This window comes from Rhinopithecus roxellana, chromosome 9 (genome assembly GCF_007565055.1).
Source record: "Rhinopithecus roxellana isolate Shanxi Qingling chromosome 9, ASM756505v1, whole genome shotgun sequence".
Taxonomy (NCBI): domain Eukaryota; kingdom Metazoa; phylum Chordata; class Mammalia; order Primates; family Cercopithecidae; genus Rhinopithecus; species Rhinopithecus roxellana.
Genome location: NC_044557.1, coordinates 74,791,085 through 74,808,008, shown reverse-complemented (window position 1 = coordinate 74,808,008; position 16,924 = coordinate 74,791,085). Strand labels below are relative to the sequence as shown.

The following is a 16,924-nucleotide window of genomic DNA, read 5'->3' as shown; positions in this document are numbered from 1 at the left end:
AATCATTATTTAGTCCTACAACTGATGCATTTTCCCACTTTCTCATCATTTTGTTTTCAAGCCACCTAAAAGTCTTATTTCCTCATGTATTTGACACATTACCAAAATGGAGCTTTGCTGTTATCCTACAGTATAACGTTGGAATCCTATGCTGTAATCACACGGGATAATATTGGAAAAATAGGAGTATTTAAATTATTTATTTACCTATATTTTATTTTTTTGAGACAGAGTCTCAATCTGTCACCCAGGATGGAGTGCAGTGGCATGATCTCGGCTTACTGCAACTTCTGCCCCTGGGGTTCAAGAAATTCTCATACCTCAGCCTCCCGAATAGCTATTACTACATGTGTACCACCATAACTGGCTATTTTTTTTTTTTTTTTTTTTTTTTTTTTTTTTTTTTTTGTATTTTTAGCAGAGATGTGGTTTTGCCATGTTGGCCAGGCTAGTCTTGAACTCCTGGCCTCAAGTGATCCTCCCACCTTGGCCTCCCAAAATGTTGGGATTACAGATGTGAGCCACCACACCCAGCCTAAATTATTTTGGAATGATATTTTTTCCTTCTGTTTTCAAATTATTTCCAACAGTTTCTAAAGACATGGTCACAGCTGCCTGAAACATGGCTTATTCACTCATGTCACCTAGATCACTCTCACATGCTCCTGAACTTGTGGTCAGTCTTTCACATGGATATGAAATTTGTCCTGGTGAATCTACCTGGTGCTGCTGCTGCTGCTGCTGCTGCTGCTGCTTTTCAAATAGGTTTCTCTTCTCTTCCAAAGCTCTTTTGCAGTGAGATTTGTCCCTGAGGTCTACGGAACATCTTGAGATAAATTTCTGGAATTGCCTTGCATACTTAGCTGAAGAGCTCTGCAGAGATCTGCTTCTTCATCTTCCAGGTCAATTACTTGGCGACTTAGTCCCGGAGCCCTCTGCAAATCCTCCTCATCATCTAACATTTCTGACCCATCATTTGTCTCTAAGACTCATTCCAGGTCTGTTTCATGGAGCCTTTGCTGTTAATTTATCTAAGTCTTCTGTAATAAGTTTTGGTCGATGCATGTATTGGAGCCTAGTCATCTGCAGGAGTTGGTCGGCCTCACAGTCTGGCAGGTCATCCTCAACAAAAAGTGTAGAATAACATTCCTGTTGTAATTGAGCTGAGAAAAGTGCAGGGTATTTATCTGATGTTAAGTCTGAAACCCTCAAGAAAGTATTCGAATTAAACATTGCTCTCCTAACTTTCTAACTGTAAACACGTATTCTTTATAATTGCATAGAAATTATCTTACATTTATAGAGTTGATCCTGAGCCTTTGATACTCTGGACTATTGAACAAGATTAGGTCTAAATCCCAAATTTTCAAGGCATTGCTTATAACCTGAATAGAGAAAAAAACAAAAACAAAAGCAAAAAAAACCTGTCACTTCTATTTCCAGAAGGCTGCTGTAAAAATGTGTTTCTAGTTTCTTCTCTAGAAACTCTTCCTTCTGCCATTCTCATCCTCTGTTCTTCATTTAGCTGATGTAAAATAGAAGATAATTCCACAGGCCTAAAATATTCTCCTTATAATAAATCATGCCAGAATTGTTGAGCACAAAGTGAGCCTTCTTGCTTCTTATGAAAGATTGACTACTTGTTTATTTGTCTGAGAAGCTCCATTTTTAACCAATTATCTTAATTTCAAAAATTGTTTCACTGTGTTTTCATTTTCCTACTGTGTGTTTTCTAAAACATCTGTTTACACTAAGATATCTTAATTACACTTTAATGTTTTTTCTTGCTGTGGCATACCAAAATTTCTGTTGAAAAAAAAAAAATGTATCCAACTTTCTTTGGTTAATGGACTTGATATTTAATTATCTCTGTTTAGTACGAAAATTATATCATATTAAACTGACATCCAAAGGATTCTATGACAATAGTCCAAAATCATAAGGACTATGGGTTTCTAGTAATGGTTATTAATATAGCTCTTTAATGTTTTTAAGACAACCTTCCTAACAGACTTAATTTTCTATTACTGTGAAAATTGCTCTAAGCATTATTAATAGCAGCTTAAATAACAAGCATTTATTATCTAACATAGTTTTTAAGATCAGAAATTCAGTAGTGGTTTATATAGCTGATCCTGATTCAGGATCTTTTATAACATTTTAGTAAAGCTGTCAGTCAAAGTTCAGTCATCTGAAAGTTGACAGAGACTGACAGATCTGCTTCCAAGGTAGCTCACTTGTATGGTCAGTGGCAGAAAGTCTCGGTTAATTATCACATGAGTCTCAACATAAAGCTGTTCTCCCTTACAGCTGACTTCTCCCTGATAAGCCACTTAAAAAAGTGAGATACTAATTCACATACCCACCAACAGTGTATAAACATTCCCTTTTCACTACAGCTACACCAACATCTATTGTTTTTGATTTTTTAATGATGCCCAATACCCATACTGGAGTAAGGTTGTATCTCATTGAGGTTTTAATTTTTATTTCCCTTATGATTAGTGATACTCAGCATTTTTAAAATATTTGTTGGCCATTTTTGTATCTTCTTTTGAGAAATGTCTGTTGTTGTCATTTACCTACTTTTTAATGGGATTATTTGATTTTTTTTTTTTTTTCTGGCTGATTTGTTTGACTTCCTTGTAGATTCTGGATATTAGTTCTTTGTTGGATGTAACGTTTGCAACTTTTTTTTTTCAATTCTGTAACTGTTCATTCAATATTTCTTCTGCTGTGCAGAATCTTTTTAGTTTAATTAGGTCCTATTTATTAGTTTTGGTTTTGTACCCAAAAGAAAAGCAGTCACTATTTTAAAAAGACACCTGCATGCGTAGGTTTATTGCAGCAGATTTCACAATTGCAAAGATGTGGAATCAACTTAAACGGCCATCAACCGATAAGTGGATAAAGAAAATGTGGTATATTAACTACATGGAAAAATACTGATAAACAAGAATACAATAACGAATTTTTTTTCCAGCAACTTATATGAAACTGAAGGCCATTAATCTAAGTGAAGTAACTCAGAAATGGAAAATACAATACTGCATGTTCTTACTTAGAAGTGAGAGCTAAGCTATGGATACACAAAGATGTGCAGAGAGGTTTAACGGAAACTGAAGACTCAGAAGGAGGGAGGGTTTGAGGTGGGTGAAGGATGAAAAATCATCTATTAGGTACAATGTACTCTATTCAGGTAATGGATACTCTAAAACTCCAGGCCTCACCACTATACAATTCATTTATGTCACCCAAAACCCCCTGTACTCCTATAGCTATTGAAATTACAAAAACAAAAAGAGGGACCAGGATGGAGGTCACAATATATTTTATAACTCAACCACAGAAGCAACATACCATCAATCTGTCATATTCTATTGGCCACATAGATCAACCCTAGTAGAAGGTGGGAATGGACTGTACAATGGAATCAATACTAGGAGGTGGAGACCAATGGAGGTTACCTCAGAGGCAGGCAGCCACACACATGATCAAGATAAGTCCATATAACTTAGTATTTGAGAACTAGAATAAATTTCCTAAAAGTGTCCTCTAATAAGTCCATCAGGGCTCTAGGTGAAAAATCAGTGTAAAGCCATCTTAAAAATAAGTATAGCTTATATTATTCTATGGCATTTTCTTTTGGTCACCACTCAGTGATTTCTAAGGCCTCTGTTCCACCTGCTGTCCAAAGCAACTAGAGGGACTACATAACGCTAGTCACCTTGATGAGCTCTAAATACTTAATATATCTCCCTCCCTTCCCCAACATATGAGCCTGAAACTTGAATAGTTATAATGTTGTCCTGAAGACTATATAATGTGTTTTGAACTAACAACCAATCTTCGAAAAATGTCCTCCCATAAGCAGAATGCAGTCGGAGACAAAGGACAGAAGTTAAATTACACCTAAATATGCAGTTGGGAAAAAAGTCTATTGTTATCCCCCATGATTCATGGCTTTGCTCATTTGAAATGTCTGGGTTCTGAAGAATGCTTCCAAGATGAGTCACGTTGATTTAGATGAGATTATCTCTGGCCAAAGTAGCTTTTCATATGATTAAATCAAAAGTCAAAATGGGGTATTTATATTGGCTGGGATGAGCAATCCTCACCATCCAAATAGGTAAATATTACATAAAGGAGGGAAGAATATGAATAGAATTCAGATGACCCCCTACTATACCCACTAGCACAACAGCATAGAGGCCTAAATGTTATTGTAATCTGTACAGGCAGGAACACCAAAGTCACAGATATTTAATTAACATAAGTTTGGATCATAGAATTAGGTAGAGAACCCTGTCAGGTTGAGATTGCTGTCTCAAAACCAGAAGAATTTGAAATGGGTGATAGAGGAGGTAATTTGTAAATTATGTGCTATAAACTAGAGCCTTTATCCATTTTTAAATCTTTGCTAGTGTTTGTACTTATATTTATATTGTAACAAATTTCCTCCTGTAAAAAGCAGTAAGCATTTTCTACAGAATTCAAACATAGAATTGGATGCAAAAATTACTGAAATTTTAGGCAATTTTCCCTTGAAAATGAAATTTGTTTCAGTTGTACAAGAAATATTTGTATTATGTCATATAGGATAAATTTTTTCTAAACAAAAGAAGATTGTATGTATAATTTTGGTTATAGTAGATATTTGTTACTTGTTAATTATCCATTGTGTAAATACCCCTTGAATTGTGAAGGAATCCCTAGTGTGATGGTGGAACTTGAAGCAGGCAGGGCCCCATCCTACATTCACACCCTAATAGCTCATAGACATATAAACTTGGGTTGAGCTTAAAGTCACATATTTCTTTCTCAGGTATTGAATGCTAAGGGAGAGTGAAAGCTATTCAAGAAAAGTTTGAGGCTATTCAAGTTAAAATAATCAAATTTCCAAGAGTGGCATTCCTGAGTGATGACAGGGCTGTTTCCAGAAACATTAATGTTCAGAGTATCATCTAGCCAGTCTGTTTCAGTAGCCTGTTGTCTACTGGTTAGTTACCTTGTTCTTGCTTATTTTTTTGAGCCTGGTCCTCCAGATTTACCCTAGGAGCAATTTTATATAATCTATTAAGCTATTTTCATTTTCATGTTACATTTCTGGTTTTGCTACCAAGTAGTAGCAATTTGAAAAATGCTGCTTTGATGTATATAGCAAGTATATACTTCTCCTTGATGGGGCTCTTGAATATAAGATAAAAAATCAACAGTCTGTTGATGAAAAGAGAAGAGAAGGAGAAGAGAAAGTGGAAATTATCAGTTTACATTGCACCATGTATCAAGTAAATGTAGGTTTGCAACCTTTATGTCAAATTTATTGCACAATAAAACATAAGAAAGTATTATGGTTGTGTATTTCTTTTTGAGTCTATCTTAAACTGTTAGTAGTTTATTGTACAGTTGGTAGAAGTTGGAGCAGCATATAAAATGTTGAATATTGCAGTTAGGTAAGTCCTAGGGTTGTGAAATTTGAAAAGGTTTGCTAAGATTCTTTATTAAATCAAGAGTCAAGTTTATAGACTCATAGTGACTCAGAAGATTGTATTTATTTATTTATGTGACAGGGAATGAAACACAGCAATGCCAAAAGATCAAACTGAAAAATAGTTTTAATATTTTGTTGAAGAAAATACAAATAATTTTAATCGCTTCATCTGCTTTTTCTGAAATTTCTTGTTATACTTGTTTTCTTAATCTATTCTTTTCTTCTTAAGATAGTGTCTCGCTCTAACACCCAGGCTGAAGTGCAGTGGAACAATCATAGCTCACTGTAGCCTTCAACTCCTGGACTGCAGCAATCCTCCCACCTCAGCCTACCTACAAGCTAGGACTACCTGACTCATTTTTTTGTTTGTTTTTCTTTTTTATAGAGACAGGGGTCTCCCTATGTCACCTAAGCTTGTCTTGAACTCCTGACTTCAAGCAATCCTCCCACCCTGGCTTCCCCAAATTTTGGGAAGTCACAAGTGGGAGCCACTGTGCTCAGCCTCAATTTTTATTTATAAATATCTTGTTGTTAGCTCACGTATAAAGTTATTTTTTGTTTACATTTTTTCCTATGTGACCACATCCAGTTTTACAGCTTTAAATAACATCAATATTCCAATGCTTCTCAAATCTCTGTCTAAATCTGAGCTTTTCCCTGAACTGCAGATTAATATCCACAGCCACATAATATTAGGTGATGGAATCATATGAAATTGAAGACATTTGACCCTTTTGGACTCACAAAATATTTATATTGTTCAAATTATCCATATCTTTACTTGGATATTATATACTAATGTCACATTTTACATTTTCAAAACATAGCTCATAATTTCCATCCCCTTAAACTCCTTGTCAAAACTTTTCCGAATCCAGGCTTTTACTCGCATTTTATGCACTTGCTCATAATTGAAACCAAGAAGGTTCTTGATTGGTTATTTCTTCACATAACTCTAAATTCAGCTCATTAATAAGTCCTATTTTCTACTTCCAACATATTTTATAGCCACTTATTTCTATCTTTAGGAATAAAATCCAGTTATAGTCACCATTACTTCTTGGATTGGCTATCATTATGGTCTCCTGATTAATTTCCCCATCTCTACACTCGACCACTTTTAAAGGATCTGTTCTGCTCATAAAAGAGAAGGTATTTTTAAAATGTAATTTATGTCATGCCATTCCTATATTAAAAATAATTGTCTCCATATCACATTTAGATAATTGATATTATTTATTTATTTATTACTTTGGGTAATTTTTATTTTGATATAATTTCAAAATTACATAAAAGAAGAATAGAACAAAGAACTTTCATACCTAAACAAAGGGTATAGAGATGGTAATTTTTTAAATGTTTCTATCCATTTGTTTTATCACTCCTTGTTCTTTCCTCCTCCCAACTTTCTTTCTCCTCTCCCTCCCCCACTACACTGATTGTTTTTGGAGCCATCTGACAGCAAGTTGGAGACATCATGACTCTTGACATGATTCACTAATGACCCAATATTACCTCCTTGGCATCCCTATGCATAACCTAAATCTAATCATGAGGACACATCAAATAAGCCCAATGAGAGGTACATTTTGCAAAATACTTGGTCTATACACTTCAAAAATTCAAGGCTGTGAAAGATAACATATATTGATTACTTACCATAGCCTATAAAATGCTACATATTCTGAGTCCAGCTATTTCTCTGACTTTATCCAGCAACACTCATCCTTTTCTCATCATGTTCCAGACACTCCATTGTTTTTTGTTTTTATTTTTCTCCTGCAACATGCCAACCTTGCTCCCCTTCCTTAGTATCTTGCTGGAGCACTCTTATCTTAGATCTCTTATCTTAGATTTCCCTACAGTGATCACCTTCTTGTCATTGCTTTTCCAGTTCAAATTCTAACAGAAGTAACTTCCTTTAGATAGACTTATATTTCTCTCCCACAGTACTCTGTTTTCTTTACTTCATAAAACTTTACTTGAGGTTTAGTATAGTACTTCTACTTTTCATTACCTGGTTTTCCTATCCCCCCTCCCCTTTATCTTCCAGAATGCTAACTATTTTACAATTGGGACTTGCCTACCTTGATTATTATTATAAACTCTGCACCATGTTCCAGTCATCTGGTAGTCAATTAATAGATGTGTTGAAAGAATGTAGAAATATATTCCGTAAACTGATAAAATGACATAGACTATACATTCATTTTTAAAAGGTTCATGCACTAAGAAATGTGTAAAGCAATGTATTTTGATAAATTATAAAACATTGCATGAATATTTTGTTGGAATTTTTAAAAATTTAATAATTCGATCTGATTTTTATATGTATGAATTTTTCTTTTAGTTACCTTGGGTGCGCTTACAAGTCTAGTGAGTATTACTTAACTGCCTTGACAGAAGAGTTTGGTGTCAATAATTGAGTTACAGTTGCAAAAGACATAGCACATCTTGTTAAATTTTGAAACATGAGTATGACTTCAAAATAATTATGTAGATTCTGGATATTAAAGGAAGAAGAAATTAACATGGAAATAATTAATGTGATGCTGTTTTGTATCAATTTAGCTAAACTGGAATTATGTAATTTGAAATTCCCTTTCCTTTAAGGTTCTAGTGCAGTGTTGGCCACAAAATAAATTTGTGTAAGATTTAGAAGGTGGAAGTGAAGCAGCAGTAGTCCATGTTTAAACTCAGAAATTTGATGTAAAATTAGGTATGGTTTCAGATGGCTCACACTGTACAAGTGTGCCAGACTATCTTGTTGGCATGAGGAAGTAGTTGGATCTGCAGCACCTGGAGGTCCCACTGGGTCTCTGTCTTCAGCATCTTCAAGTACTTGGCCAAGTGCTTTTGAAGTTCCATGGTAAAGTGCATCAACTCTATTGTAGGTCATGCACATTATCAAAGTTGGAGGCTTCAAAGCAGTAAGACAAAAATGCAAGTTGAAATTTCATTTATTCTTATTGATTACAGGCCAACTATATGGATTTTTAGTTTTGTTAGTTTTTTTTTTTTTTTTTTTTTTTTTTTTTTTTTTCCATCATGCTTTGTAGTGATTTAGGAGCCTGGGACAATGTAAGATACAATTTCTAAATTGAAGACAAGTTGCTGCATCTGTCCCCTCCTTAAATTATGAGACAGGCATGATGTTTATTGAGATTTTTAGATTTACTAAGTGACAAATATCTCACTTTGGCTTGCTAAGCCAAAACTTTTATCAAGTAACCTGAGAAGCTACTAGTTTGGAGTGTGGCTCAAATCAAGAAGAGGCTCTTTAGCAGGTCCAGGTTGCTTGCAAACTGCTCTGCCACTTGGACCATATGACTCAGCAGATCCAATTTTCCTTGACATATCTATGACAGCCAGGTATGCTGTACAGAGCACTGAGCAGGCATGTCCAGATAATCATAATGCAACTCTAAAGATTTTAACAAAAATTACACCACCCTCTAGGGATAACTATTCTTATTTTAAGAAAAAGATCTGGGCATATTACAGAGCCTGAGTAGAGACTGAATGCTTGATGATTACCAACAAATTTATCAAGTGAACATCATGAAAAGGATGTTGTCTGACTGACTGAACCATAAAATTAGGTGAGCACAGCAGCACTTCATCATCAAGCAAAATTGTTATATATGAGATTGAGTTCAAGTAAGTCCTACAGACTCAAATAAGGCATCTTAGAAAGTGGTCCACATGTCCATTGTTCATATACATGTTAAATTGCTTCCTCACTTTCAATACTTATTATGGTTTCTTATGTCCATTAGACCGAAAACAATACTCTAGCCCATTTATAAATGATTCTACATAATATGTTAATACTACCTGAATGTGGAGAGCTACAAAGTTTTAGCCTCATACTGGAAAATCATTTTTAAAATAATGGTAAAGGAAAACCTTTCCAGTTGGCAAAATTTTGAGCAGTACACCTGATTGTTCATTTTACCAAGAAGAAGAAAATGCCAGATGTAATAATCTGAAGTCATTCATGACAAGTGGCAAATTATCTGGTTGGATGGTCAGGGATATGGAAGGAACACAACTGGGAAACTGGTGACAAGGAATTCTGGGAAGAATTATGTAGATAAACTTCCTCTGAGTGGGCACAAAATATAATGATATTTGTGCTCCATATGAAGGAAAACCAAAAAGCATTTCAGCAGATGGCAATCTTCAAACCCATGTGGACAAGTGGAACTGTTCTATGGATGCAAATCAGTCTATCTGCCCAGATATCTCTGTTGTAGCCCAGTGGGCATAGGAACTTAGTGGTTATATCAGCAGGGATGGATGTTATGCTGTGCTCAGTAATACGGAGCTTTGACAGCCAGCTTGATCTGGCTAACTATGGGTGAGTGACCAACATGCCAACAGCAGACATCAATAACAAGCTCTAGTACTGTGCCATTCCCCAGGGGGATACTGGTATGCTGATTATATTCAACAGCTTTCATTGTGAAAAGGGCAGTGCTTTGTCGTCTCTAGAAGAGATACTCTGGTATTAATTTAACTTCCTTATCCAAAATGCTTTAGTCAAACTCATCATCTATGGACTTATCAAATACCTTAATGATCTCCTGAGTATTCTTCACATCATTCCTTTTGAACAGGGAACTTACTTTATAACAAACAAAGTTAGGCAATGAGCTCATACTTGTTGACATAACTAGTCTTACCATTTCCCTCACTACACTGAAGCAGGTAGCCTGAGAGCATGATGGTTTAGCTGTTTCTGACTACTCAGTTATGGTACCAGCTGGGCAGCAAACACCTTGCAGACTGAAATAATGTCCTTCATAATACGGTATATGCTTCATATCAGAAACCACTGTATAGTTTTTATGTTCTTCTCCTATTCAAAATTCACCGTCTAGAAATCGAAGGGTGAAAATAAGAGTCATTTCTATTACTTCTATTTCTATTACCTGTTGTATTCACTTGTGACATTTTGCTTTTCTTTCTCAAATTCCTAGAATTTGAGGCTCTGCAAAATACAGGTGTTTGTTTCCATGGGATAATACTTTCACCAGAGGACACAACAATGATAAGTTTTTGGAGAACTATACTGCACATTTTAGAGAACAGAACATGTTAGAATTTGGAGAAGAGGCGAATTATCATTCAAAACAAGAGTGTTAGAAAAGACCTCATAGATTTTTTGGAGGGTTTTTTGTGTCTCTATCTCCTTCAGTTCTGCTCTGATCTTAGTTATTTCTTGCCTTCTGCTAGCTTTTGAATGTGTTTGCTCTTGCCTCTCTAGTACTTTTAATTGTGATGTTAGAGTGTCAATTTTAGATCTTTCCTGCTTTCTCTTGTGGGCATTTAGTGCTATAAATTTCCCTCTACACACTGCTTTAAATGTGTCCCAGAGATTCTGGTATGTTGTATCTTTGTTCTCATTGGTTTCAAAGAACATCTTTATTTCCGCTTTCATTTCGTTATGTACCCAGTAGTCATTCAGGAGCAGGTTGTTCAGTTTCCATGTAGTTGAGCGGTTTTGATTGAGTTTCTTAGTCCTGAGTTCTAGTTTGATTGCACTGTGGTCTGAGAGACAGTTTGTTATAATTTCTATTCTTTTACATTTGCTGAGGAGTGCTTTACTTCCAATTATGAGTATTGTAAACTAGTTCAACCATTATGGAAAACAGTATGGCAATTCCTCAAGGATCTAGAACTAGATGTACCATATGACCCAGCCATCCCACTACTGGGTATATACCCAAAGGATTATAAATTATTCTACTACAAAGACACATGTACACGTATGTTTATTGCGGCACTGTTCACAATAGCAAAGACTTGGAATCAACCCAAATGTCCATCTGTGACAGACTGGATTAAGAAAATGTGGCACATATACACCATGGAATACTATGCAGCCATAAAAAAGGATGAGTTTGCGTCCTTTGTAGGGACATGGATGCAGCTGGAAACCATCATTCTCAGCAAACTATCACAAGAACAGAAAACCAAACACCGCATGTTCTCACTCATAGGTGGGAACTGAACAATGAGATCACTTGGACTCGGGAAGGGGAACATCACGCACTGGGGCCTATCATGGGGAGGGGGGAGGGGGTAGGGGGGAGGAGGGAGGGATTGCATTGGGGAGTTATACATGATATAAATGATGAATTGATGGGTGCTGACGAGTTGATGGGTGCAGCACACCAACATGGCATAAGTATACATATGTAACAAACCTGCACGTTATGCACATGTACCCTAGAACTTAAAGTATAATAATAAAAAAAAAATTAAAATTAAAATTAAAAAAAAAAAAAAAAAGAAAAGACCTCATAGACAAAATAATATTTTTTTTTTTTTTTTTTGAGACGGAGTCTCGCTCTGTCGCCCGGGCTGGAGTGCAGTGGCCGGATCTCAGCTCACTGCAAGCTCCGCCTCCCGGGTTTACGCCATTCTCCTGCCTCAGCCTCCGGAGTAGCTGGGACTACAGGTGCCCGCCACCTCGCCCGGCTAGATTTTTGTATTTTTTTAGTAGAGACGGGGTTTCACCGTGTTAGCCAGGATGGTCTCGATCTCCTGACCTCGTGATCCGCCCGTCTCGGCCTCCCAAAGTGCTGGGATTACAGGCTTGAGCCACCGCGCCCGGCCGACAAAATAGTATTTAAACGGAGATTTAAAGTGGGATACAATGCCATGAAGAACTCTGGGAGGTAGACTTCCCAGCAGAGGGAACAAAAGCGCAAAATCCTCAAGACAAGATCATGCTTCACGTGTTTGAGATCGCCCATTTTTAACATTTGTAGAGTCATGGACCAAAATACAAATGGAGGTTTATAAACCATATATTTAAATATGTTAAAACTAAAAATCAAGTTAACAAATCATTATAATATATATTTGACAATTAAACCTTTATAATGACCTGGTATTTAGGACTCTGAAATTCCACACAGGAGCATATACCATTGTGGGAAGGGCAAGCCCTCAAGGTGGGACAGCAGACTGATATTCACCTCCTTTCTTTTTCCACCCTGGGCTTTTGTATCACACCACAAAGGGTCACATGTGTTTGTGGGAATTTACCTTCCATATCCAAACTCTTATTTACTTCCCAATGAACACAGCCTTTGGCCACTCTTCGGGCCACCACACTTGTGAATATAGTCCAGAGAAGAGGCTTGTGAAGACCCTGGAAGTGGGATTAGAATCTTTTTCATAGGGAATTATGGGATTCCAGGTGTTTGTAGCATATTCTAGAATAGGTATGTGCATTAGTACATTCTCTGTCTCCACAGACTCCCATTTAGGGGAAGAGTATTGCTATACGAAGGCCAACTAGAACCATTTAAAATATCCAGCTCAGAAAAGGAGATCCTTCTTTATCTAATGGCAGCAGCAGTTTGAGGACTATCCACCAGGCCATGTGACTGCAGTAGAGTTGGCAAGAAATAATGTGCTAGATAAAGTTATAGAGAAGTAGGAGCTAGAACAAAATTGTCAGTGGTTATCAGCCCCAGTTGCCCAATAAGATCACTACGAAAGGACCATTGCTTGGTTAGCAACTCCACAAATTCTGATTCAGTTGATCTGGGCTAAGGTTTAGCCACAACAAATTTAAAAAGCCCTGGTGACTGAATGTAGAGCCAAATTTGAAAACCATATATATATATATATATTTTGTTTTTCTCTCTGAGATAGGAAATTATTGGATAATTTTGATTAGAAGAGTGCCACAAAAGAGTGCACATTCAAAAGGAAATTAATATAGCAGCAGGATGAAGAAAAGTTTCTAGGGAGTATACAGGAGATGTAGTGAGATCAGTTTAGGAGGCTATTGAAACAATACTGGAAAGAGATAATGATGCTTTAGACCAAAATGGAAACACTAATAGAATTCTAGATGATAATACTGATAAAGAAGTCTGAAGTTCAGGATAACTCAATATATAAACTTTTTAAAATAAAATAACTGCATCTACAAGATTTTGGAATAGTACAGCTTTTAGACAGGTTTATACAGTCTCAGCTTTTCAACAGTGAAACTTGTACAGAGTTGCAAATAACAATAATCTTTTCATTTATTTATAAATATTCATGATAGCCAAAAAATATTTAAAATGATATGGAAACATGATAAATCATATTTGTACCTTGCTGTTTATACCAGTTCTAGATAAATTCTATGTGCATTATAACACATTAAATACTATTTGAGTTACTAGGTTAAAAATATATATATATATACACAATAGAGCCTCAAATGGTTCATAATTTTTCTAGCTTACAACTCAGAGTTTTATAAAAAATCATTATTAATGTCAAAATTAATGAAGACAGGTTTTTTTTTTTTTTTGCCAAATGGTAAAAAATTGCATGCTTTCCAAATCTATGGTTAAGTTAGTAAAAATGTGATTTTTGAATAAACTGGCTCCAAATCATTATTTAAGTACACATTAGAAATATTATTAGCTTTTAATAATTTTATTACAAGAAAAAGTATGGACTTATTCCCTCGGTAAGAGAACTAGGGCAGGTGGGAGAATTTAAGGGGGAATGGTGAGAAGCAATGTTGAGGTATACTATTATTTTAAAATGCAATAACTGAAATTACAAACCTTCAGATCTGTTTCTGTTACTTGCCTCATGTTAATATTGTTTATGAATATGCTGCAACATGTGCACTGTCAGAACAAAATCTAGAAAAGGCCCTCAATGCCTAAGCATTTCAATTCATGCTTTTACCAATCTATTTTTCATATGTTATATTTTTATTGTGTCCTATTGATCCCATGAATAGAGGAGGAATTTCTGCCTTAGGATTATGAAGATGGTTGAACATATGGCTCTTAACACTGGACAGATGAAATGGACAGGAGTTCATTAGTCACTTACACTCACAGTGCAGTGGAGGAGGACAACCCATACCATATTTGGCAGTTGCACTTGGGAATGGAATGACCAGCCATGTACTGTGGGATGCAGGCTTTGTAGAATCTAGAGTAGAGTGACTTTTTACTTCCTTATGGGGAAGTCCTTGTGTTGTTTGTGTAATTCTGAATGCTGACAGGAAACTGAAACCCACCACTCAGAGATAAGCAGAAAATGTACCTGCTCTCTGAGATAAGGAGTTTCTTTGGCTAGGTGTCCTTATCTGTAAGAGCAGAGCAGACAGGAATCTTGTCAATTAGGTCATTTGAGGCCCTCCTCATTTTACCAAATGTCAATGCAGCACATATTTAATTTTAGACCTCACACCACAAGTTACATGGAACCACTATATATTACTTATCCATAATCTCTATCTATCTATCTATCTATCTATCTATCTATCTATCTATCTATCTATCTATCCACCTACCTATCTATACATTTAGGGAGAGGATGAATCCTCTGTGCCCTCTTCACATCTTTGATAAGAAGATGCTCTTGGCAGCTACGTATGGAGCTGAAATGTGGCCAAACTGCCCAAGCCAACAGGGAGACCCAAGAACAAGGAATAAATGCCTAATGTTGTATGTGTCTGATTTTTGGAGATGATCATTTAAATTACTTAACAGAAGCTGAGTAATGCAGTAATCAATACAAAGTATTTTAACATGAATATGTAAATGATTAGGAGAATTCATATTAATAATCTATGGAGCACATACATATGGGTTTCTGATTATGTAGATTTAATTTTTATAAAAAACAAACATTTCTGACTATGTCTCACTCTGGGTAAGCCACACGCTATTACAGTTTCTTTATTGCATCCACCTTTTTTCAGAATACATGCAGAATTTGAGCAGTAAATTTCAATTATTTGTATATTGCTTTGTGAATAAATACATAGATGGATAGATGGATAGATAATTGATTGATAAACTATAAGGACTTAGCCCATGTAATCATGAAGGCAGGCAAGTCCCAAGACCTTCAGGATAAGTCAGCAACCTGGAGAATTGATGGTGCCATTCTAGTCCAAAGACTGGCAGCCTGGAGACCCAGGAATAGCCAATGTTTCAGTTCTAGTGTGAAAAAAACAAGTGTTCCAGTTCAAAGTCCATCAGGCAAGAAGAGTTCTCTTTTACTTGGCTGGTGGGAGGCAGGAATTGGCCTTTCTCTTCTATTTAGGCCTCCAACTGATCGAATGAGACTCACCAATATTAAGGGGGCAATCTGCTTTACTCAGTATATTAATTTAAATGTTAATCTTATCCAAAAACAAACACTCTAACAGAAAAACCCAGAATAATATTTGACCAAATATCTGTGTACTCTGTGACCTAGCCAAATTGGCACATAAAATTAGCCACCACATTATGTAACCCAAACCTATCTGGAACAATATTATCACTTTGATATGAGAATAAGAGAAGGTTAGTGTACAATTCAACTGTAGGCAGAAGGCAGATACAATGAAAATCACATTCCTATGGAAGTACCTGTATCACAGACAGGTTAATATCCAGCAGACTAGAGGTAGACTTTAGAATTGACTAATTTAAACTGTGCTAGAGTTGGTTTTTATCTCATGTTCGATAATTAATTTTCACCAAATTGTATAAGAAAATGATACAAGAATTTGTTTTTGATGTTACAAAAAACTAATTTTTCTTCAATAATCTTTTCTTTTTTTTTGTATCAGTTAAATCAATTAACTCTAAATAATATGTTACTGGGAAAAAAGTCCACAAATAAGATGTCATAAAAATATTGAATTATTAAATGATAGACAAATAGGCTTAATTTATCTACTTATTTTTTAGAGACAGGGTCTCTAAGTATTTAAGTAATTTAATAAACTCCTTTCCTCTCTCCCAGGCTGGAGTGCAGTGGTGCTATCATAGCTTACTGCTACCTCAAACTCCTGGTGTCAAGCAGTCCTCCTACCTCAGCCTCCCAAATACCTGGGACTACAGGCATGTGCCACAACAGTTGGCTAATTAAAAAATAATAATAATAACAGTCTTTTGCTGTGTGGCCCAGGCTGGCCTCAGACTCCTGGCTTCAAGGGATCCTCTTGCCTACACCTCCCAAAGCACTGGGATTTATAGGTCTGAATTTAAATATAGTTTTATTCAACTAGATAGTCTCATCTTAAATATTTTTCTTGACAATAGCATGACCAAATTTTCAGTATAATATGACATTATTTTCCAAGAGATTTGACATTTTTATCAAATCGACTATTACAATGAAAATTAATGAGTAAATTTTCAAATGTTTTAAAGTAATTATATATTTGGTCAAAAGGAACATATTATGCATACACAATAATATCAATATCTAAAAAAGGCTCTGTGAAATATTGTGGCACATAGAATTCAAACTTATAAAACTGGCATAAGCAAATATTTATTTTATAACTTACTTTATAATTTTAACCATTAAAAGTAGGCATACATGTACATATTGTGATTATGCAACAAAATAGTAAAAGTATGGAAAAGTTGAAAAATTTGAAAACAC

The 16,924-nt window shown here is 35.6% G+C and overlaps 1 pseudogene; it reads right to left on the bottom strand.

The window, feature by feature from the left end:
• Positions 1–644: 644 nt before the first annotated feature.
• Positions 645–16,924, bottom strand: part of LOC104664224 — a 165,690-nt pseudogene continuing 149,410 nt past the window's right edge.